This window comes from Haliotis rubra, unplaced genomic scaffold (genome assembly GCF_003918875.1).
Source record: "Haliotis rubra isolate DU_JTF1 unplaced genomic scaffold, ASM391887v1 Scf348, whole genome shotgun sequence".
Taxonomy (NCBI): domain Eukaryota; kingdom Metazoa; phylum Mollusca; class Gastropoda; order Lepetellida; family Haliotidae; genus Haliotis; species Haliotis rubra.
Window position 1 is genome coordinate 721,805 of NW_025767022.1, and position 25,995 is coordinate 747,799.

At 42.6% G+C, this 25,995-nt stretch overlaps 1 protein-coding gene across 1 annotated transcript in view; it reads right to left on the reverse strand.

Annotated features, from left to right (window-relative positions):
* The window catches only part of LOC124284924 (muscarinic acetylcholine receptor M1-like), a 232,592-nt gene that overhangs the window by 126,643 nt on the left and 79,954 nt on the right, over positions 1-25,995 (reverse strand). Inside the window, exon 3 of the mRNA XM_046721054.1 lies at positions 3,925-4,538. The gene's annotated coding sequence lies outside the window, so the exon portion shown is untranslated. The remainder of the gene's footprint in view (positions 1-3,924; positions 4,539-25,995) is intronic.

Sequence of the window (25,995 nt, forward strand, 5' to 3'; positions counted from 1 at the left end):
TCGAGAGTAGTTTCATTTCAGACGCGCTTTGTGGAACGACCAGAAAATGTAAAATATGACATGTCACGTGCTGTTGGCCCCGCTGGGCATATAACACCTTGCCGTGAGTTCTTTCTTCAGCATTGATGGGATATGTCGACATGTTCGTGCATGGGGCACGCGGCTCATTATCACCTGCACTAGATGATATCAGCGCTTATGCTATTGTAACACAGGATTTCTGTAGTCGTATCTATCACAAAGATCATTGATTCTAAATGGACCCTTGAGGAAATATTGTCAGAATTTAGTTGCGCCTTGCATTTCAGATCAGGACAGATGCCTAGACCATTGGAAGTTTAGGTTGAATCCTATCGCAGTGATTGACCACGGGTTTTAATCGGGACGGATTGAAGCTTCAACCCCGCAGGCAGATCCGACAGAAGATGGACGTCATGTATTGGGGGCCTATGTTACAAAGGCTTGTAGTGCTTTTAGTGGGTTTAGTGAACATATGTTTCGGGCGTGTCTTGTTTCACAGACCCAAGCGTACATTAAATTTGACATTCATCCCATAGCACATCCGTTCCTGCAGGAGCCTGTAGTCAATATTCATTCAATATTCACTTTGGAGACTAAAAGATTACATGATATTCAGGGGTTTCTTCATTGAAATATTGTTATTTGACCATACACATATTGATTCTTTAACGTTTTCCACGATCCATAAGCTGGACTAATATACAGAGATTAAGGTCATCCCCACGAAATCGTCGTTTTGTAAATCGGACCGCGCCACCTCCGTGAGATGCTACATCACTAACTGGTCAGCGCTAGCATCAACCATGCAATCAGTACAGACGGGTATGTACAAAGGACGATGGCGCTCCTGAAAAGTCCCGAAATATATCAAGCAGGTAATTCCATGGCTTGTTTAAATTCCTATATCCTTTCTACAGTAATAATACTGTATAACCTTTTACAGAATGCAGTCTGGAAGTATATATAGAGATAAAGAGACGCATAGGGTCTTGCCAGTTTGATGGTAATAGGTAATCGACATTCGTTTATGTAAGCCTGACATCGGTGTCCTCAGAAGTCTCTGTCCGTGCTGATCAACGCCCTCTCCCTTCACACAAACAGGAATATGGTGTTTGTCAAGTCGAAAGTCAAACGTTCTTATAACGTAATGGTGTAGTTCTTTTCCCCTGATTTCGTTATGCAAACATATGACAGGACCAGGAGGGATAGAAGAGGGACCTGTAGCCCTAGAATTTGTGGCAGGCATTGCTAAAGTCGCTGTCTTGCCTCATCAAAAGAACGCCGCAGCACGTCTCGACAGTACATGAGTAGGCACCACGTCCAGATTGAGCAAAGCTTCATCCCTATGAGTCAATTTGTACATAATTGCAACTTGCCAGTCAGGAGTGCTCTCCAAACATTTTATAACCACTAGAAGACTTTTTTTGCTCCGCGAAGCTGCTGCTCTGGTGGAGTTAGAGATTGAAGGCAAGTGGACGTATTGCATGGGGATTCGCCGCTACCTGGGAGGGGATGAGCTGTAATTCATTCACTTCCTATATATCATGAAGGGTTTTAATAAACCACTTAAAGGTATTGACAATCTCATGCAAAAAAACAAACGGTGTTTATATAGAACTACAGGCACACAATTATAATGTCAGAGTTCGTGTAATATTAAATACTTGATATTTCACACGGCAGCAGGGGAATGTAAAGGACAAACTAAGTGTGGTTAGTGCAGCATTATAGATGAGCAATAACTGGATGCCACTCCCAGCGTGTTATGTGGTGCCAACTGTCGTGTAACGTAAATCACACATAAAATACCTTTCTGGGTATTAACGTTACTGACATGCAAAACTTGTAAGAACACTGAACATTTTCCCAAAACCTTAGTGAATTCATGACAACCGAATAACGAAGTAAGCGATGCGGAAGGAATATGGCATGTTAGATTTAATCAGTCACCTATACACGGCCTTATATTGTCTGTTAGGAGCCGAATATAGAGCAACGGGCAAGGGGCTTATTGCATTTCAGGGACGTAATTCCCGCATCTTCAATCATGTAAGCAGGAGAGATGTCCTATCAGCCTCTCCATGCCAGGATGAAGCAATGCCAGGAACATGAAGACTCCCACTGACAAGGATGGAAGAGATCGTCATTTCTATCCATCATTATCACGTATGTCCAGACAGTATTATAGTGTTCGATGGAAAGAAAAGGGATGTTACAGCGACAGCTTCTTACACCGGGAGATGCATCACAGGACGTTCTGGTACTGCTGCAGATCAGCCGGCATCATACGCCGACAAAAGTGTATTTGAAGATGTTCTTCTTGATAGTATTATGAGTACAGATCTTTCAGGAGCACATCTTTTAAAGCTCCTGTCTTTTTCTTAAAAGATGTAACGTCTATTAGTTTTTGCTAGGATTGTTGATGGATTCCGTCGACTTTCTTTAGATGTGGGGTATTACGTAATAGACAGCATATTTGTGCCCTCTGTAGACCGGGGCTTCCCGCCATCCTGGTCTGCCTTGCGTTGTTTTGTGTAAAGTTAAAATATTGATAAATCTAAAATTCTTTAGAGCTATATAGCTACAATTATATTAATAATTTCCTTTTTTCAGTATCTGTTAACGAACATTTTATTGAACTTAACAAGCGAAGATTGATGCTGACAGAGCAAGGGGGACAACCTGGGCGAGAGTAGGGTTCGAAACCAATTGGCCAGGATCACCATGAACCTTTCAGCTATCACTGGTCGTATATACTACCGAAATTGGGAGCATTATCAAAGAATATGATCGTCTTACAAAAACTGCCTCACTAACTCCATTTATAAAATATATTCCATTCACATGTTTCTGCTAAAGGTCCGCTAAATGTCATCTAGTTGTCATCTAGATATCATCACAAGTAACTACTGAGTCACTCTTGCCCCACAAGTAACTACTGAGTCACTCTTGCCCCACAAGTAACTACTGAGTCACTCTTGCCCCACAAGTAACTACTGAGTCACTCTTGCCCCACAAGTAACTACTGAGTCACTCTTGCCCCACAAATGTTACTGAGTCACTTTTGCCCCACAAGTAATTCCAAATACAACCAAACACCTGTGTATTAACATGATACGACGAACGTGTTTCAAGTAAAGTAATTACATGTACCTTGAAACAGCAGCGACCTCCATTTGTCACCGAGCCCTACAGACAGACACTCGCCAGACTCTCTGTTGTCAGGAACAATCGCGCTGGATGCCCATTCATTTAGCTGCTATGTTAGCTAAGTCAAACCTGGACTCACTTTCCTGTCAGCGAATCCCAGGATAGCATACTACATCATGCATATTGTTCCGGCAGATGGCGGGTAAACAAGGGATGGGCAGAAATGGTATTTTAATTTCCCCGAATGTATAGGAAGGGTAGTTTACAAGGAAAACAAGCAAAAACTGTTGTGGAATACCAAGAAACATAACATCTAGGAAAACATCACCGACGAGCGGTTCAGTCGGGTCATTGCATACAGTTATAATACATACATTAACAGCCTCTCGATAGACAATTGAGACTGGTGCCGGTTCTTATGACAAATCCAGGCCTTCTGAAGTGCTATAACGGACTGACTGACACGACTGCTCAACCCGATATCAGCTCAGCGATTATTTTACAACATCATCGCAAGTACACCTGCCGAGGAACGCGGGGCATCTAGAATAACGGTATGTTTTGTACATGCCCTGACTGGCAACACAGCAAGGCGCCATCTGATGGTATGGGGACTTGGAAGTCTTAACGTCACTTGTTTTAGTGACAAACCTTCAATAGATATTTTTATTTCTGCTTTTTTAAATTTTATTTGAAGACGACCTAAAGACTGACCTGAGTAACACGTAACACCAATGACATGAGTCTACTCACCGGCTGTGCCTCTGGGCTGGAGGTTGCACTGTCAGGACCCCTGTAGGATTGTTCTATGTTCTTCACACTCCCTCGTTAACCCCCGAGGTTATGTGTCTATATACCGTCCCCTCACTCAAATACCCTTGGATCATCTGTTTTTCTCTCCGGCCAGGCATAGGATAGAATAATTATAGACAGCTCTCTCAGCAGTGGATCAAATTTCTCCTTCGAATTCCAAGTGAAGTTTTCAGGGCGTTCGGGCGCAACCCGAAACAGTGAAAGCATGCCACGGGACCGAACTGCGAATATGAACTGGAGGCATGTCGGCTACTTCGCAGACAATTAAAGTTCTGAAGTGTCTTTCAGAGTTTCTCAGGTGTCAGGTAGCCAGCAACTTCCGGAAATGCCCGAGTACTTCCGAATGATTGTTTGTGATACACATGTGTCTGTCCTGACTAAGGAGGATGGGGACCCTTCAGATCAGAGGAGTCTATTGTCTCTGAAACATACACCACACCTTGCCGCAAGTTTCACATGTTTCTGTTCCAAACACAAGCCGCGTCGTTGTGATGACGCCTTCCTGGACACGAGGATAGGTCAGAGGTGTACTGCCCGAATGTGTCCACCGCTTCCTGACAAAATAAGACATAGTTATGAGTGAGTTACAGGTGTGGGCTTGAGAAGGAAAGTACATGTGATACCTTTAGCTTAAACAATGATTTATTTGTTCCTTTGAGAGGCATTTTAGAAGTTGTGAAGATGAAGGAAAACTGATTTGTATGGGTACCAGGTGTGTCGTGAAAACAGGTGTTTTATAAGTGTATCATAACTTGTGCATCTTTGACAAAGCAATACTTTACATACATCACAACGTAGAGTCATTACCCAGCATCCCTTGTGACACATCCCAACCAGCAGCTGATCCTTGGATGTGACGTTAAACAACTTCGCCACTGGACCCGTTACTCCAACACCCGGTGTTATTACTGTGTGATTACAGTGATTCCTGAGTGTCATTCTCTATCAACTGTCAGTTTGTATTTTGCACGTATACGTATCTCAGATGTACCGGGACACGTGTAATTGGCCACTAAGGCATTGTACGATACAGACTAAATGGTGTACGCTTGATTTGTGTTCACTGCCAATAAATAGAGACTAAACAGGCAGAGGTAACGAGGATACATATATACCCAATTAATCATAGCACTGACCACGACAGCAGATACAGATATTATCTCGTGCCAGCCTTAACTATTGGCTACAGCTGTGCCAGGAACTATCCCTCAAGAGTTATAGTGAACAGATGCCTACAGCACGGACCGTGTTCAAGGTCATTTATATTCAACATCATATGTGTACAGGGCCACAAACAAGAACGCCATCCAAACTTCGTTATCAAGTAGCATTAAGTTATCTTTTACTGAACCTAAAAGTTGTGTTGATGTAAACATACGACATAAGTTGTAATCATTTTAATATGCAGAGAAGCAATAACACACTCGACGAATCATAAAAGTTAAATTGCAACATTCCTTTTGGGTTGTATAAATAGAACCAATTGCATGGATGGTGAACACCCGAAGTAGAATGTACATTTTACTTCAGTTGGTTATCTAACACAGTGTATGGCTACACGACACCTACGTATATATCACAGTGTCACGGAATACTACACATACGTATATATCACAGTGTCACGGTATACTATACCTACGTATATATCACAGTGTCACGGGATACTATACCTACGTATATATCACAGTGTCACGGAATACTACACCTGCGTATATATCACAGTGTCACTGTATACTATACCGACGTATATATCACAGTGTCACGGAATACTACACTTACGTATATATCACAGTGTCATGGTATACTATACCTACGTATATATAACAGTGTCACTGTATACTATACTATACGATACTATACCTACGTATATATAACAGTGTCACAGAATACTACACCTGCGTATATACCACAGTGTCACTGTATACTATACCGACGTATATATCACAGTGTCACGGAATACTATACCTACGTATATATACCTACAGTGTCATGGTATACTATACCGACGTATATATCACAGTGTCACTGTATACTATACCTACGTATATATCACAGTGTCACTGTATACTATACCGACGTATATATCACAGTGTCACGGAATACTATACCGACGTATATATCACAGTGTAACGGTATACTATACCGACGTATATATCACAGTGTCACGGTATACTATACCGACGTTACCCACGTGGTCAACGTATGGGTAGTTGCATACTAATCTCGTACGTCACACGAGTGTCGTATCGCGTTGACCTGTGTCGTAACGACTTGACCTGAGATTCTAACGATTTGATTGGATAACCGATGACCTCTCAATTAGGTCACATTCTGACGTAACTATTTTTTCATTCATACCAAACACGTGAATTCATTCATTCTACAACTTAAATGCATTGTGGGAATGTAAACATCGCGAACGTTGCTGTGTCGCTGTTTAATTGTGAGTCGAACAGAGACATTATATCCGTCGAAAAACGTAAACGCAATGTTTCCACTAGTGATGTTAGCCGAATGAAGCAACTGCAAACATAGAAACGGGGTGCTACGGAGTAGTTTACTGTAAAAGGCTGTACGAGGCGATGACAACTGACATGCATCGTGACGTCGGTTACCAAGGCAGTGACGTCATTACATTGTGACGTCATGCAAATATTGGACTACAGTACAAAACTCTTCCGCAACCTCTTTATGAAACCGTTTTCGGTTTGAAACCAAAATATTAACAAAAATACGCTATTTTGTCAATTTAATGCATGTAAGACGTGGTTAATAAATAAAATACCACACTCGGTCTCATTACATACGAATTATACGAAACTCGTGACCTTTCTATGTTATCTGACCTCGCTTTCGCTCGGTCAGATACCATAGGAAGGACACTCGTTTCGTATAATTCGTATGTAATGAGACCTCGTGTAGTATTCTCTATATATATCACAGTGTCACTGTATACTATAGCGTCGTATATATCACAGTGTCACGGAAAAATATACCGACGTATATATCACAGTGTCACGGTATACTATACCGACGTATATATCACAGTGTCACGGTATACTACACATACGTATATATCGCAGTGTCACGGTATATAATACATACTTTTATATCACAGTGTCGGGATACAATATACCTACGTATCTAAGGCTGTGTCAGGGTACACTGTACATCCGTATCTAACACATTGCCTGGGTACACTGTACAGTCGTATCTTACACAGGATTATCACTAGCGGTATTCAGGTCCGAGGTCATGCCGATTCTCTCCCTACATGTGTCAGTCTCCGCCAGAGGGCAGGCCACTTAAGTGTGGAGGTCAAGTTTTGCTATCGAGGGTTCAACGTTATTGATTGCTAACGAGGTGTGGCCATAAACCGCGAGACTTGCGTTTCAAGTATTAATGCTGTCTCTAACGAGACGGAACCAGTTTTAAGCGTTTTCCTGACTACTAGAGCAAATATTTGGCCGACGTGAAGTGAAAACTTGTTATTGGTAAGACATTTTGACGAGAGTATTGAATGTATTTATATCTCTCAAGATGACAAATTTGTGGCAATTAGTTGGGTTTGTTCTTCAAATAACTCAACGCCTTTCCTTGTCTTGGAATCGATATATTTGAGGTGATTGCGGCGTGATGGTGGGTTTGTCGTACGGGAAATGTGTTGTTTTGATCTTATCTTAACAACATAACCTGCCTTTACACAGGGAATGTTCTTATTTTAACTTCCAGAAGTTTAAAGTATCTTGTAAGTGAGTTCTGATTGCGGTCATGAAGAAATCTGCTGAATGTTTATCACTTCACGCTATCGGCCAAGAAATATAGCGCACTCCCAGCACAAGTATCAGTCTAAATAAGATATGATGGATTACTCTAAGAATAGATCTTCCATAAAACTCGCATGACTCACATGGATAACCAGCTCCACTGCATCGCATGCTACGTTCGCCACACAATCTCCGTACAGGCTGTTTGATCATGAGTGAATGAGTTATCGTTAAGAGGAGCTTGGGAAAAAATCATGTACATGTGCACATAAAATGTTATGCAGCGATTCCTGACCAACCCAAGCGTGTAAACGCAAAATTGAAAACCTAATGAAATGTAGTACCTATGACCATGTGCTTATTTACAAACACAGCATTAGCTGAGACGAACAGTTTCTTTAACAATGCACCTGCCATGCATGGCTGAGCTGAACACAAGCCTTCATCATAAACCTTTGAGACCTCTCAGGTTTTATAAATTCAGGTTTTGACAATTTAGAGTACATGATACATTTGACAATTCACATTTGCAAGGCACATTGACGGGAACGTTGCAAGATGCCGAGATGTATGTGTCTCTTTGTTCCAGTATCAGAGATGGACCAGCAACTCCAGGTACCAGGACGTGGCGAGTAAAATGGGGTGTGCCAATCTTTAGCCAATTTCCTCAACATTACTTCTTATGTCTTCTATAGGGGCGACTTTGTATGATAGAGTGTCACAGTCATCCTATTCCTTATTACTTGAAAATCACTTAGTACCAGAAGCAACTGATCAACAATATGTTTACTGTATCCCAGCGTGACACCTTACTGTACCAGAAAGTGATGCTGAACCAACCCGTTGGACACTTTGGTAAAATCAGGATGGCAAACCGAAACCTTCATTTAGAAGGCTACAAGATTCTGACACGGTTAAGGAGCGCGACCCCACAATAGTGTGTCAGTCAGGAAGTCAACAGGTTTTCCTACAGCTATCGCTATCCTGCTATAGCTACTGTTTCTTTTCTTTTTACTTCTTGTCTTGCAACTACTCACACGAATGATAATCACCCCCATCCGACTGAATCTAACACGTCTACTGTGAGTGTGCACTCAGCAATAGTCGATGGCCAAAAGGTGTCAAAGTTGATCTGATTAAGACCGCAGTGCTGTATTGGCAGAGAGCAGGTTAGACCGGATAACCAAGGCTGAACTTAGGTGTCCAAAGCTGTTTGAAGTTGCAGTGACAAAAAGATTGCGTAAAGGACTCTGGCAGATATATCGGCCCACAGATAATGAATTGTCTGTCTACTGCATCCAGACACGCATGCACCTTCCGCAACCGCTTGCCGGCGTAGCGCATCTCATACAACCTAACGTTTGATGGAGACAGGATTTGGAATCTGTTGTACTTTCCTGACAACATCCGACATACATGTAAAAGCCTTAAAGTGTACAACGGGTCAGGGTTTATGGTCTTTTTTCAAGTGTACAGCGGGTCATGGTTTATTGTCTCCCTTCAAGTGTACAGCGGGTCATGGTTTGTTGTCTCCCTTCAAGTGTACAACGGGTCATGGTTTGTTGTCTTCCTTCAAGTGTACAGCGGGTCATGGTTTATTGTCTTCCTTCAAGTGTACAGCGGGTCATGGTTTATTGTCTTCCTTCAAGTGTACAGCGGGTCATGGTTTGTTGTCTTCCTTCAAGTGTACAGCGGGTCATGGTTTGTTGTCTCCCTTCAAGTGTACAGCGGGTCATGGTTTATTGTCTTCCTTCAAGTGTACAGCGGGTCATGGTTTGTTGTCTTCCTTCAAGTGTACAACGGGTCATGGTTTGTTGTCTCCCTTCAAGTGTACAACGGGTCATGGTTTGGTTGTTGTCTTCCTTCAAGTGGTTTACAGCGGCGGTCATGGTTTATTGTCTTCCTTCAAGTGTACAGCGGGTCATGGTTTGTTGTCTCCCTTCAAGTGTACAACGGGTCATGGTTTGTTGTCTTCCTTCAAGTGTACAGCGGGTCATGGTTTATTGTCTTCCTTCAAGTGTACAGCGGGTCATGGTTTGTTGTCTTTCTTCAAGTGTACAACGGGTCATGGTTTGTTGTCTTCGTTCAAGTACAACGGGTCATGGTTTGTTGTCTCCCTTCAAGTGTACAGCGGGTCATGGTTTATTGTCTTCCTTCAAGTGTACAGCGGGTCATGGTTTGTTGTCTTCCTTCAAGTGTACAACGGGTCATGGTTTGTTGTCTTCCTTCAAGTGTACAGCGGGTCATGGTTTGTTGTCTCCCTTCAAGTGTACAGCGGGTCATGGTTTATTGTCTTCCTTCAAGTGTACAGCGGGTCATGGTTTGTTGTCTTCCTTCAAGTGTACAACGGGTCATGGTTTGTTGTCTCCCTTCAAGTGTACAACGGGTCATGGTTTGTTGTCTTCCTTCAAGTGTACAGCGGGTCATGGTTTATTGTCTTCCTTCAAGTGTACAGCGGGTCATGGTTTGTTGTCTCCCTTCTTCAAGTGTACAGCGGGTCATGGTTTGTTGTCTTCCTTCAAGTGTACAGCGGGTCATGGTTTATTGTCTTCCTTCAAGTGTACAGCGGGTCATGGTTTGTTGTCTTTCTTCAAGTGTACAACGGGTCATGGTTTGTTGTCTTCCTTCAAGTGTACAACGGGTCATGGTTTGTTGTCTCCCTTCAAGTGTACAGCGGGTCATGGTTTATTGTCTTCCTTCAAGTGTACAGCGGGTCATGGTTTGTTGTCTTCCTTCAAGTGTACAACGGGTCATGGTTTGTTGTCTCCCTTCAAGTGTACAACGGGTCATGGTTTATTGTCTTCATTCAAGTGTACAGCGGGTCATGGTTTGTTGTCTTCCTTCAAGTGTACAACGGGTCATGGTTTGTTGTCTTCGTTCAAGTGTACAACGGGTCATGGTTTGTTGTCTCCCTTCAAGTGTACAGCGGGTCATGGTTTATTGTCTTCCTTCAAGTGTACAGCGGGTCATGGTTTGTTGTCTTCCTTCAAGTGTACAGCGGGTCATGGTTTGTTGTCTTCCTTCAAGTGTACAACGGGTCATGGTTTGTTGTCTTCCTTCAAGTGTACAACGGGTCATGGTTTGTTGTCTCCCTTCAAGTGTACAGCGGGTCATGGTTTATTGTCTTCCTTCAAGTGTACAACGGGTCATGGTTTGTTGTCTCCCTTCAAGTGTACAGCGGGTCATGGTTTGTTGTCTTCCTTCAAGTGTACAGCGGGTCATGGTTTGTTGTCTTCCTTCAAGTGTACAACGGGTCATGGTTTGTTGTCTCCCTTCAAGTGTACAACGGGTCATGGTTTATTGTCTTCCTTCAAGTGTACAGCGGGTCATGGTTTGTTGTCTTCCTTCAAGTGTACAACGGGTCATGGTTTGCTGTCTCCCTTCAAGTGTACAGCGGGTCATGGTTTGTTGTCTTCCTTCAAGTGTACAACGGGTCATGGTTTGTTGTCTTCCTTCAAGTGTACAGCGGGTCATGGTTTGTTTGTCTCCCTTCAAGTGTACAGCGGGTCATGGTTTGTTGTCTCCCTTCAAGTGTACAGCGGGTCATGGTTTGTTGTCTTCCTTCAAGTGTACAGCGGGTCATGGTTTGTTGTCTTCCTTCAAGTGTACAGCGGGTCATGGTTTGTTGTCTCCCTTCAAGTGTACAGCGGGTCATGGTTTGTTGTCTTCCTTCAAGTGTACAGCGGGTCATGGTTTGTTGTCTCCCTTCAAGTGTACAACGGGTCATGGTTTGTTGTCTTCCTTCAAGTGCACAACGAGTGAGGGTTTGTTGTCTTCCTTGAGGTGTACAGATGTGTAGAGGCACATAACGCTGTTGGTCCAGCACCTAGTGGCGTCCGCTCGTCACGCAGAAGGCCCAGGTTCGTTGTACCCGGGTACAATGTGTGAAGCTCATTTCTGGTATCCCCCGTCGTGATGTTGCTGGAGCAAAGCGGCGTATGACAATACTCACTTACACATTGTTTTAATAATTTTAATCTGCAGGCCTACCATACAAACGGTGAACAAATCATCAAAACTGAACTCATATACACCAAAACAGAACAAAAATTACCAAAATAGGAACATAAAGCTCCAAAACTACAAGAATGTCCTCTAAAACCGAAAACAATACATCTGGAATGGAAGACTAATCGTTTGAAATGGAAACAAAACTCGCGTATCAGCTATAAGAGCGCGCGAGAACGGTCGCCGAGCGTACAAAACGCCATTCATAGCATCCCAACACGGCAGGCATAGCATCCCGAAACGGCATACAAATCGTCAAAGACGGCGGTGGGGCGAGACGAATAGGCTTTGGTACATAATGTTTTTCGTCACTATGAGTCTAATCTTGAAAATTTGATATCAGGATGTAGCGCATCAACCCCCTATTGTAGTAAGCTTCAAACCTATGTCCATACTTCTCAGTGTCAGGCTTGCAGTTCTGCACAATGTGGTCCCTCGTTCGACCGAATAGGATTTCTTGTCAACGTGTCGTGCTACTGTTTCTCTTCCGTTTTGTAAATAAAGTATTCATAGCATCACATTCAACATTAATATATTTTAGTGATCTAAAATGTTTGCAAAACCTTTGTTCATTCTCCGTGAATTGCATATCTAAGTGATCATTTTTACTTTGACTTCCTAAGCTGCCTTTTTTAATTTCTCAAGCTTGTATTCACAGATTCCTGAGAGAGACGTGTCAGTCCTCTCGTCACCTGTGTCCTCAGACTTATTCTCCTTAGTTTGTATGTTTGTATGCCACCGCTTCACACTGTACGTATGGTCATGTTCTCAGATGAAGATCTTCTAGTTTCATCTTACTTTTATGAAGTCATTAAGTGAATATATTTCTTTCAGATATCTCTGTGATACCGAACCTTCCTAAAAAACTCAAACGTTTGAGTGTATGCCATGTAAGAAGTTCAAAAATCGGGTAACATTGCGTTCTCAACAGAGAAGGAAACATGAACTTGCTTATAATTTCAACTGTGAATTGTGTCTCAGGAAGATTTTATCATTCTGCAATTTTTATCTTTTCCATGTACTTCAAACTATTCCATGCAATCCCAAACATGCTACATCATTTAACAAAAAATAAACTTAACTTGAGGTACAAACATGCGTCCGTCTTTGTTCTTGTAAGTCTCAAGAAGTCGCCTCCTGTGGACTTGAAACAGAAATCCCTGCCCTAATCAGTGGATGGCAACCTGAAGTTAGCAGCGGGTTCGTTTTTCGTTATTCGTTTTTTCGAAAAAACGAATAACGTGCCAGCAGCAGGTTCGTTATTCACTATATGTCTCATCAGATCTATCTAATGTTAGATAATCTACATCCCAGCAACTGTTTAGTTATTCAGCACCTCTAAACAACAAAAAACTAACCAGCACCGGGTTTGTTATTCAGACTCGCACTAGTGTTGAATAACGAATAGCGTGCTAGCAGCGGGTTCGTTATTCAAACGCTCTACATGGAATATCTATAGTAATGTCGTCATTGAAACGCATGTAACAAAAGACAGCAGGTGTACTAATGTGAAAGAGATGTTGAGTTGTTCAGAAGTTCTGAATAGAATAACTAAACAGCGCCGGATTCTTTATTCAAACGCTCTACATGGAATATCTATAGTAGTGTGGTCATATACACTGCACGGTTCTTTTACAAGTGTAGCACTGTGCAAGAGCTGTTTAGTTATTCAGCACTTCCGTATAACGAAAAGCTAACCAGCGCCGGGTTCGTTATTCAGTGTATGCCCATTAATTCTATCAAATGTAAGATATATATAAAATACCGTATTTCCAGAGGGTTCGTGTTTCGTTATTCGTCTTCCGAATAACGAATAACGTGCTAGCAGCGGGTTTCGTTATTCGGTTTTGAATAGCGAAACACGACCTGCTGGAAATACGGTATGTTGTATTTGTTATCATATATTTGATAGAATTGACAGGCATAAACTGAATAACGAAACCGGTACTGGTTGGCTTTTCGTTATTCATGAGTGCTGAATAACTAGACAGCTCTTGCATAGTAGTACACCTGTAAAATGAACCTGCTGTATTCCATTACATGGGTATCAGTGTATATGACCACAAAGCTGTAGATGTTTCATATATAGCCTTTGAATAACGAACCCGCTGCTAGCACGTTATTCGTTATTCGAAAAACGAACACCGAATAACGAACCTGTTGCTAGCACGGTATTAGTTATTCGAAAAACGAATAACGAACCCGCTGCTAACTTCAGGCTGCTTCAGTGGATTGAGTTTGCACTCGTACACTTTAAAAATGATCACTTAGATATGCAATTCACGGAGAATGAACAAAGTTTTTGTAAACATTTTAGATCACTAAAATATATTAATGTTGAATGTGATGCTATGAATACTTTTTACAAAATTGAAGAGAAACAGTAGCATGGCATGTTGACAACAAATCCTATTCAGTCGAACGAGAGACCACATTGTGCAGAACTGCAAGCCTGACACTGAGAAGTATGGACATAGGTTTGAAGCTTACTACAATAGGGGTTGATGCGCTACATCCTGATATCAAATTTTCAAGATTAGACTCATAGTGACGAAAAACATTATGTACTAAAGCCTATTCGTCTCGCCCCACCGCCATCTTTGACGATTTGTATGCCGTTTCGGGATGCTATGACTGCTTTGTTGGGATGCTATGAATGGCGTTTTGTACGCTCGGCGACCGTTCTCGCGCGCTCTTATAGCTGATACGCGAGTTTTGTTTCCATTTCAAACGATTAGTCTTTCATTCCAGATGTATTGTTTTCGGTTTTAGAGGATATTGTTGTAGTTTCTGAAGTTTATGTTCCTATTTTGGTGATTTTTGTTCTGTTTTGGTGTATATGAGTTCAGTTTTGATGATTTGTTTACCGTTTGTATGGTAGGCCTGATCTGCATCCCTTGCAAATCAACATATTTGTGTTTTTCCTGTGCTCGCTGTACTGTTACAGACGTAGTTCAACGTTCATGCAGTAGATATCAGCACAACGCGGTCGTAACACCACTGATACTCACTCACTCACTCCTAAAACAGGTATTGGCACTTTACATTGGAATATCTTTTGAAGGGATGAACAGGATCACATTCATATTGTGCGCGTGAACATCAAATCATATGTACAACAATGAAAACATTTGTCACATTAACAAGCCTAAAAGATTAATGCTAATTGTGAAAATTGCTGCATATTCATCCTCTGAAATTTCTCGGAAACGTATAACATCTGGTCTGCAATAAACCTGTAAGCAATTGGTTAAGTGCTGATGTATCTTATCAACGCGGCTCGCGAAGTGTAATATGGTTATCATTTTCTCATTATGTGAAGAGCGCAGATATCAAGGCATTATGGCATAACATATTGACAAGGGTTTTCCTGAGCGTATTGCTCAGCGTCTCATCAAGCAACCATTACGGAGGATTAAGTTTCTTGGATCAGGTTTATTGCTACACTGTTCCTAAGTGATGAAGATGAAGACATCCGAAACGTGATGGGGCAGTAATATGCGAACATCAAAGCAAGTGCTGTGGCCAATTGAACATCTACCTACCATTATGCCTCCGAGGGATGGGCAGTCTCGCCTGACTGGACATAACTGGCCGGAATCAGGCATTCTACAGGATGAATCTAAATCTACTCTGGGGGATCACCGGGACAACGCTGCCATCTTTATGCAGGAGGAACATTCTGATGAAAATACGTAGAAATTGCCCAATGTCAATCTTGGAGGTGTGTTTTCTGTTAGTCGTCTAGGGAGAGTGGGGGGCATAACTTTATGATCCCCCATCAAAAGCACATATATGGAAGGAGCCATTACACATAAGCCCACATTAACTACTCTTTAATGTCCATACACCACTGGAGCGAAGTGACTTCATGGCCTCTGCAGGATGGGTACCAGTACCGCCGAGGGAAAATCACGCTCATAGGACTCGCTGTACTCACTATCGACATACATCACTAACTGTTCAGGTACCAACAGTCTCCTCAAATACGGTTACTGGCGATGATTATTCTCATTAAAGAATTACAAATTTCGTCACCTTTAGAAATATTCGATATCTTCCCAGGTGTGTGCCGTTAAAACCCGTCGACATTGACGTGATAATCCTCTACTGTCCGACACCCATCGTCCAGTAATGGCCGTGTTGCTGGAGTTGTCGGGTCAGTGATGTATTACAAGCACGCTGCCCCTGGGGTGTTATAGGAACTTACAGCCTTTGACGGGGATATAATGCGAACTCGCAAACAGGGTTGGTGCTACTTCGGAGATGGGCCCAGTTATCTGTGGTGCCTATAACCTGTTGATTTACACAGAGGAAGCCGGGCTTAATGACTTGAAAGCAAAATAACTGGTCAGTAGGAAATGACCATGCCTATTAAATAATTTCGTTTGAAGCAGTTCATTACTTCAAAGTCTGTAGCAGAGCTCAACGATCGTTTAATTTGTAATTCCGATATCCGAGAGTGCTGGAGAGGCATTATCACCAGCAATTACTTTCCTACATACATCAGCAAACATTAGCAAATTTTACACTCTCTCTTCTCGACGGTAAACTAATTAAGCGGAAAAGAAATCATGTCTATGTTATTCTTCAAATCCACAACTACAATTTACAGTGATGTCAGTGCGGGTTTCCCCGTGTCTCCGTCGATCTTGCGCCAGGATAACATACATCAGTATGGAAGTTCAGCAACGCAGTTAATTTTCCTCGAATAGAAACAACCAGGCCGACTTGTAGACTGGGACATCTCACCCAGCATAATGCCAGTCAAACCTATAATCCATGCTGTTGCTCTCACCTCTTGTTGTTTGGTTCCAAAAAATAGACACATTCCACTCTACGCCAGTGACTGAGTTCCGGTTACTCGTGTGAATGAGGAGCGCCGTTTTCTCAATGACATGCTTATCTGGAATTGTCAGTGCACCTGACTCTTGTATCGGACTCACCGATTCCAAACGTGTTTTCAAATGGCATATGATAATTTGCTCGTTTGTCACGCAGATAAGGCGAGCAGAGTCGGACTCCAGGAATAGTTCCGCCTGTCAGGGTCTTGGACCGGGGCTCGGCACTAGTCCTTCAGGCCAGGGGCTTTCTGATGCCGGTAACCTCCTACATAGCTGGTCGTACTGGAAACATCAACCCCTATCTCCTGATTAGCACTGTGTACATGGGCTACAGAACGCACCTGTGTTTGACGTTTTGCATGTACTACATCCGTAAAGCATTGCACTGAAACTTCAACTGTCGAGGTATGACGCACGTGGATAGCCCCAAGTGCCGATATGACTGGGATATGGTGGTCGACGTGGATGGGGATTGGATATTCACCAGCACCCTTTGCTTCTCTTACGTGCAAGAATAAATGGGGATTAGGCGTCCCCAGTAGACCCCCACACACACACCCAACACACACACACACACACACACACACACACACACACACACACACACACACACACACACACACACACACATTGCCTGTCCAGGGTGTTGGTGTGACTGAGGTTAGAAGTGCCGATATTCCCAGGCACCCTTTGCTCGTCCTAAGTGCCGTAGTGACTGGGGATTAGGTGACCTCAGCATCCTTTGCTTGTCCACAGTGTTGGAGTGATAAGGAATAGATATTCCCTAACATCCCTTGCTTGTCCACAGTGTTGGAGTGATGAGGAATAGATATTCCCTAACATCCCTTGCTTGTCCACAGTGTTGGAGTGATGAGGAATAGATATTCCCTAACATCCCTTGCTTGTCCACAGTGTTGGAGTGATGAGGAATAGATATTCCCTAACATCCCTTGCTTGTCCACAGTGTTGGAGTGATCCACAGTGAGGAATAGATATTCCCTAACATCCCTTGCTTGTCCACAGTGTTGGAGTGATGAGGAATAGATATTCCCTAACATCCCTTGCTTGTCCACAGTGTTGGAGTGATAGGGAATAGATATTCCCTAACATCCCTTGCTTGTCTACAGTGTTGGAGTGATGAGGAATAGATATTCCCTAACATCCCTTGCTTGTCCACAGTGTTGGAGTGACGAGGAATAGATATTCCCTAACATCCCTTGCTTGTCCACAGTGTTGGAGTGATGAGGAATAGATAATCCCTAACATCCCTTGCTTGTCCACAGTGTTGGAGTGATGAGAATAGATATTCCCTAACATCCCTTGCTTGTCTACAGTGTTGGAGTGATGAGGAATAGATATTCCCTAACATCCCTTGCTTGTCCACAGTGTTGGAGTGATAAGGAATAGATATTCCCTAACATCCCTTGCTTGTCCACAGTGTTGGAGTGATGAGGAATAGATATTCCCTAACATCCCTTGCTTGTCCACAGTGTTGGAGTGATAAGGAATAGATATTCCCTAACATCCCTTGCTTGTCCACAGTGTTGGAGTGATAGGGAATAGATATTCCCTAACATCCCTTGCTTGTCCACAGTGTTGGAGTGATGAGGAATAGATATTCCCTAACATCCCTTGCTTGTCCACAGTGTTGGAGTGATGAGGAATAGATATTCCCTAACATCCCTTGCTTGTCCACAGTGTTGGAGTGATGAGGAATAGATATTCCCTAACATCCCTTGCTTGTCCACAGTGTTGGAGTGACGAGGAATAGGAATATTCCCTAACATCCCTTGCTTGTCCACAGTGTTGGAGTGATAAGGAATAGATATTCCCTAACATCCCTTGCTTGTCCACAGTGTTGGAGTGATGAGGAATAGATATTCCCTAACATCCCTTGCTTGTCCCAAATGTCGAGGTGAATATGATTCAGATATTCTCAATCAAACTTTGCGTTAATCGGTCGGAGTGATGTATCACGGTCAGTGATGCTATTGAGATGTGACTGAGAACGGCGTAAAACATACTCACTAACTCATGAGGACAAATTGACAAATGTGTCAGAAAACTAACGAAGATCTGTGTTCGATGTTGCGTGACCCTCCTGGTCACTCCGGCGGTTATGTCACCACATGCGGCAAACTGGCCTGTTAATTAATCTTCAGGTTTTGATGCCTGGCATAATGGAGACTGTCTCCTGAAGACTCAACCACGCACCTGATCACGCTATGTAAGTATATTTGGAATAGTGTATGGTAGATAACGAGGACGCATGTCAAACCTACTTGCCTGTGGAATAAAACATGTGGCCTACATCTTTGGTTGGAACTGTCCGTCTTCGGCAGGGATGAAACACGAGAGAACAAATGACAATGAACAACACAATGAACGCATCCTCTGAACCTTCCCCACATCAATCTGAACATTTGTTTGTTAGCGTAATACTTGTACAGAAGTGTATTGCAGACTAGCAGGTGAGTGACAGTTCCAACGTACGATATATATTACCTTCAGTGTTTCATTTAAAATATCATCCTTTGATTCATTTCAAGAAAGCAAATTCATCCCTTTTACCATCAGTGTTGACACGGTTCAATGTTTGAACGACAGATATTCCAACCGGAATGTCTCGTGATTCAAGGTGAACCTTCCTTTCATAGTCAGTTTTTGTCACCCGAAGAGACTACAACATACGAAATGAATCCTTCGTGGTGGGCATGTGGAGGAACTTTCCACAGTTCACGCATAAGTAACATGAATGATGTCAGATACAATTCCACATTGTGACTGTAATGTATATTCCGGTGTTGCTGTGCTGTGACGGCAACAATGATTTGCCTGTGCGTGTGTTAATGCCAGGTGCCATGGCCTAGCAAGACATGCACATTGTTTCGCCTACACCCCATTTCATATCGAGCATCATGTTCATGATTTTATCCGAATCGGTCAACGGCTTCTGCTTTCACCAGTGATGAATTTTTGTTTTAGCAAAGAAACAATTCGCGTTTACACGTCAGTAACTAAACGTCACAAGATAGATACATGTTTATACATTCAATTTTCTTGCAGAACAAATAAATCTGTATTCCTATATATTCAGTGTAACCCGTGACGACAACGTTTTGTCATTTATGCGGATTTACGATTCCAGAATCCAAACGAGCATGACAATACACAGACAACTGTACATGAATATTGTGTTGCAGACGGATGTTGAATCGAAAATTATTAAAGCAAGCCATGTTTTGAACTAGTAAATATCATTTCCGTTAGCACTAACGTCGAAATAGATGTTTTACCACATTCAATTTGCGGCGTGCAAGCCTTCCCGGCACTCATTCTGAGCGGCAGGAACATAGCAGAGATTGTTCACAGGAAATTCAGGAGCCGCGTCTTCAGTAATAGTGCTACCGAACATAAATCTCGGTTTAAATCGCTTTTTGTAAATGACACTCTGATAATAAATTACAAATTAAGTGAGCCTGTTTTGCATTAACAAAAAAAATTGTGAGATAGCTCGTGAACTAAGGGAGATAATCACCACCCGGTCTTGATAAACCAGGGTTTCTTATTAAACAAGCTGTCGTCATCGTTGTACTGTGGTTGATTAACGGCAGGGCATGGACATCTCGCTGGTGCTGATCTCACGACCAAGCCCGCGAACGGCACAGACAGTACACAGTCGGGCATGCTAGTGCATCAACGGTTGTTTGGGGCAGTACAAATCTCTAAAATACATTTTCTCTTAATTATGTCAAATCGTGCTGGGCGCCGGTGACGATGGAGCAAGCCGTAGTAGAATCGAAAAAAAACCCTCTCGTAAGATTTGTGTCGGAAATAAGCGGTAAGACCGCGTCATCTTCCCGCATCGCAATCGAGTTATTCCACACGACTTGAACACTACGTGCGCAGAATCTGTTCTTGATATACACCAAAGAGAATAACTGGCCGGGTGCTGAGAACCCATGTCTTTAACCATTTCAGATGGTCGTACAGATTGGATAAAAACTTTACTCTTAATAATTGTCTTTATATTGATTCGGTTCAGGACCGGAAGTGATTCGTAAGCCCTAACAAGTTCAATTATGAGCGGCTTGTGATTCGTCAAGGCAAGTGGATGCAAGACAGCCCGGACTGTGGTTCCGTTGCAATTAGTGCACATTATATATAGGTGGAAAACTGAGAGTGTCTCATGTCCTTACACAAGCACAGGAACCAGGGGCCTCCACTGATTCAGTATGAGAAGATTAAAGGAGTGGTTGTTGCCAAAACACATTACCACACAAAGGCGACGTGAAGAAAACATAATTAAATGCTTTATACCAATAATGGAACGGGCAACGTAAGATAATGAAATTTAGAATTTCACAAAGACCTTTAATAATTAGAGTTTATTTTCACCTGTTTCGCCTCTCGTGTGCCTATGTTAAAGTCTTCTTTGAGGGAAAATGAGAATATGGGAATTTATGTCATCTACTTACAACTGGTGGAAAAAGTTACTTTACGCTCCGACGTTCATTTAGGTAGGTCTGACGTTGAAAGGGCAGTTTGGCAGGTTTTGACTTTACTGTGCCCTGACCTTTTGATGGTGTAACGTCAATGTCGCAACTTGACAGTTACGTCAAACAGACAAATTGAATGTGACCACGTACTGCGCCCCCGACAACCTTCTCTCACACGACATCAACTGCGACGACATGCCCGCTAATTGCTCTAACTTTTAGGGACTACATGTTTTTTGTGCGATCGATACCCATTTGGTTAAAGGATTACACCGCCATCATTACCTCTGCCAACATTGGCCGGTGCAGAGCATACGCCCCCTCCAACATCTACGTGACGTATATAAAACAAGGATGAATATGAAAGTTGATTTTTCTTTCTTTGCTAACGATATTACGAAAAGCATTATCAGAAAGAGAGAGGGGGGGGAGAGAAGAGAGGGATGGAAAGATAGAGAGTAGAGAAAGAACGAGGGGTATGGAGAGAACGAGGGAAACGGAGAGAGAGAGTGGAGGGAGAGAGGAAGAGGTTTGGGGATATCGAGGAAGAGAGAGGAGGTTGTAGGGAATGTTCCCTTACAAAGTGTCTGCTGTCATTTCATATTTTCAATACTAGTAACCCATTAATATCTTTGTAACGTATAATCGAGACTGGATGGTCTCTGACGTAAACCTTTTTGGTGTACAGACCAAAGCGTGTATACAACACTAGATTTTACATTGGCCCTTGAAGGCAGGGTCTTGTAATGGCGTGTTCGCATCTCAATGCCGATCTCCTCACGTTATTCCCAAACACTCAGTGTGCCATCTCTCTCGCCTAATATCCCAATCACATGTACAAAGCAAGTTGATGTCACACAAATGAATTGGAAAATGTGAGCTAATAACAATTTTACTTTCAATTTCACGAATTTAAAAACTTAATCGTGGCTACTGAGTCTCGCCTTTGAACTATATTTTTCTATGATTAGATCAGTAATCTGCTCGCATCCTGCCCTGGCCCTGGCAGTAACTGCTGCAGTTGTTATTCTCACCCAACCGAGCATACAAGACAATTTCAGCCGAGTTTCCACATTATTTTTTGCTATGGTCTGAAGATTGATTTTTGTGTCGGTGTTATTATTTTTAGACATAATTTGATGACAGATTTCATACGATTATAAAAGGGAACCGCAAGTTCAAACGGATAACGTTCTATTATATTGTCAGCTCATGCAGACCGTGCATCAACAGACGTCCGTTAAGCTGCTAAATGGTGGCAAGTCGTGTGGAAACAGGTATAGGGTGTAAGGAGGAACTGACAAACGCTATTGGTTCGTGTAACAGGTTTACATCAGATTATTAACCTCACATACAAGTATTTACAGCTAAAGGATGTTATTAAACGAACGGTGTTGGAAGTTATGAAACTTATATTATATTTACTGGCATATAATTCAATTATCAGCCCGTGAGAGATTACTATGATATAACAGCATCTTTCGTTACACTACAAGGGTGGCGGAATGAACTGCTTGACGCTACCTGAGGGTATGAATGTTACGTAGGACCCTAAGCCAGGCTAAGAAGAGTAAAAGAGAATCCTTCAAGATGAGCGTTATTGTTATCACATCGCTGGAACCAAGTTTGACAGATCTTGAAGGTCTTTGTAGCATTTTGAGATCAGGTGGTCTTCTGGATCCAGTCCCTGAAACTCCATCCTTAGTGATCAATCACTACCCAGAGAGAGGACACTAAGCCTCTTATGACAGGCATCGCACCTAAAAACTTCAGTAATCGGACTAACGGTTTTGCAGTTGAGTATTGTTAAAATCAATTTTAACCTGAAGTGTTTTGACATCCATTCTTGTTGACTGAACGGCCTCTCGCCATGACGGCGATAGAAACTATCCAGATAATGCATCTGAATGGCTCAGGCAGTGTGTTTCCAATGGCGACCACCTACAGCTGCTCCAAGGAAGAGAGACATCGAGTCTATGTGAGTATAGTAAACTCAAGTGACAATAATTTATTTCTTATTAAATGAAGATGGAATATGATTTCATCTGCCCTACTGTATCATCTACTGTATCATACGTGGTGTGCTGTTCGCGGTATCACATTGGTTTGTCTGGCCAAGAACCCCTCATTTACAGACTTCCGCCAATAGGATGCTACATTGATGAGTATGACATACCAACGCATGGAGACAAGACCTGTGAGTTGTTCCAGGTGGGGCTACATGGTGGTCACATTTGCTATTAGAATAGGCTTTGTTTCAGGTATTAACAAGATAATTACACAAACACTTACACAGGCCTCTGTTGCCTCAAACAACAACAACAACATTTAAGTGGAGAAACCCCTTCTGCATATACCGTCTGTCCAGGCACACTAAGAGTGTACTTATCACTGTTATGTATCTGCCAACTTGAACCTTGAAGTAGGTAAACCTGTTATCTAGATGTATTTCCTTTGTTTCCAGAGACGTGTTGCATGGTAACAAGAACGTAGACATCAAAAGGTGTGTGCTGCAGAAGCGATGATACCACTTATCGCATGTATATGTAAGATTAGCTATAATCTGTGAGGGTAAAAGGTATTCATTAGTTCATTCTGGTAAAATGTCTTAGTATGCTGGGAAGCGAGTCCATGGAGAAGCCGTCACCAGACGGCTTTCACAGGTAAACGGAAATTACGGGCATTTCGGGTAACAATCTCAGCTAGTGCAGAACGTGCCTAAAGCAGTCATGTATGCGTTGACTTGTAAATCCAAATGTTTCTCTCTCTCTCTCTCTCTCTCTCTCTCTCTCTCTCTCTCTCTCTCTCTCTCTCTCTCTCTCTCTCTCTCTCTCTCTCTCTCTGGAGTGTGTGCGTCTGTCTCTCTGTGCGCGCTTGTGTGTCTGTATGTGTGTGTATGCACGCTCGTAAGTGTATCTCTGTGGACGTGCGTGCGTTCGTGCGTGCATGCATTCACGCGTGTGTGTTATCACTTCATGTTCATTGGTTGACTAGTATGTGATGATCGTGAGCCCAGGACCAGGGAAGGTTATGCTATTCCTGTCTAACAAACCCCATGGCTGATCTCTGGTGCTCGCTACTCCTGGATTAATCTGCACCTCCACATGTAATCAATGCAGAACTCTCGGCCTGTTGAAAAAGTCAGACGCTTCGGCCAAAGTACTTTCCCCCTCACCTCTGTCGATATTCCCGTGACTGTTCAACAAGCCTTCTTGCAAATTTTTATTCGCGACACTGTTGGATTTATTGCATGACCTTGTGGTGTTAATGTGTGACCTTGGTGATAAAACAGCGGTATTTTGCCCGTCACCAGGTCAGAGAGCACAGCTCTCACTACATACAGTCCTGTGTTGGATTGCGTAACACGTTCGTTTGACATTACTTGGAACGTTTCAGTTTTTAGAACCAATTAAAACTGCAGTGACGAATAAACTGCAAAAGACGAAACATGATATTGGCAACCCTTTCAAACTTCTCACATAAAGAACTGCATACTCTCACACATTTAATGTTGCCGATCTATCAAATACTGGGACATCGGTGCATTAAAGGTGGAAAATATCACATATGTCGATTAGGTCTTTGCATAAACCAAAACGAGTTTTTGGATTTAGATCCACGAACAACCAGTCATTGTTAGGCAGTGTGGAAGGCCAGCACCGCCATGCCAATAGGGATGCTTGCTGGATTAGTTTGAACCTAGAAGAAATGAGACAAGAAATTAATTTGATTTTAATCAGTCACTGGTGCACGTGATATCATTTAATCATGTATGCTATTCCCCTTGAGACTGGACACACCCGGGACCTGGATGCCCACAACGATGGGAGCCAACAGAAAAAGTGAAGCAACTGAGTGAAAGGGTTTGATTTTGCCAAGCCGTGAGACGGTATGAAGTTACATTTGGGCAGGTACGCGTATGGTGCTGACAAATGAAGAGCACAATTTAAAGTTTCGTCTTAACCTAGTTGGCAACCGTGATCCCAACATTGGCTTGAACCACGGCAACAGTAAGAAGCGTGTGTTTAGTATGAAAATTGATAAGAAGCGCGGTGGTATGAAGCGCCGCCACACCTAAGTTGTGTTTAATTTAGTGAACATTCCACTTGCTCATATTTGCCACAGCAATCATGGTAACCCATATCGTTTTTAGCAATCGGTTAGATATTTTGCACGTTGTATTTCTTTACTCCTCCTGCTTGGAATGCTACACGTCTCGGAATATCACCCTTTCCTGAACGATGAGTCCAATGTTTAAACGTGACATTTGATGTGTGTATTCTACATTTCTAACTGTGTACACACTTTTCAAATACATTGTACATTGTTTTCGTGTATACTGTTCTTGTTTGCTTGTTTTGTAACGACAGACTCCAACTATAACGGCGAGCTATAACTCATCGAGTCTGGACCAGACCACCCAGTGACGTTACAAGCAACGATTCAACCCACCGGAGCTACCAGCAACGTTATCACCCAAGTAAGAATCTGACATCATCATCCCCAAGGTCGAATCGACATTCAAGCACTGGTTGCTGAGGACCCAGTCTTACCTTGAATGTCAACGGGAATAATACTGCAGGGAGTATTTATGTTACTATGTTGCCCTGATGTACCCTGTATAAGCCGGCTCCATGGACCGATGTCTCTCCGTTATGGTTAGTTTGTATACTTATGTATGATTACATGATAATAAAAGGCCACTAATATGGCGCTGACAACATACAACATAATGGACATTTATTTTCACCCCGGTTACCCATGCTGTCTGTGAGGAGCTAGTAGGTTAATATTCATGCATATCATCCCACCGGGTACCCATTCACTGCGGGTGAAAGCGTTGATTGGTAACGGGAACCATTGATAAACTGAAGATTGTTAAGACAATGAGTG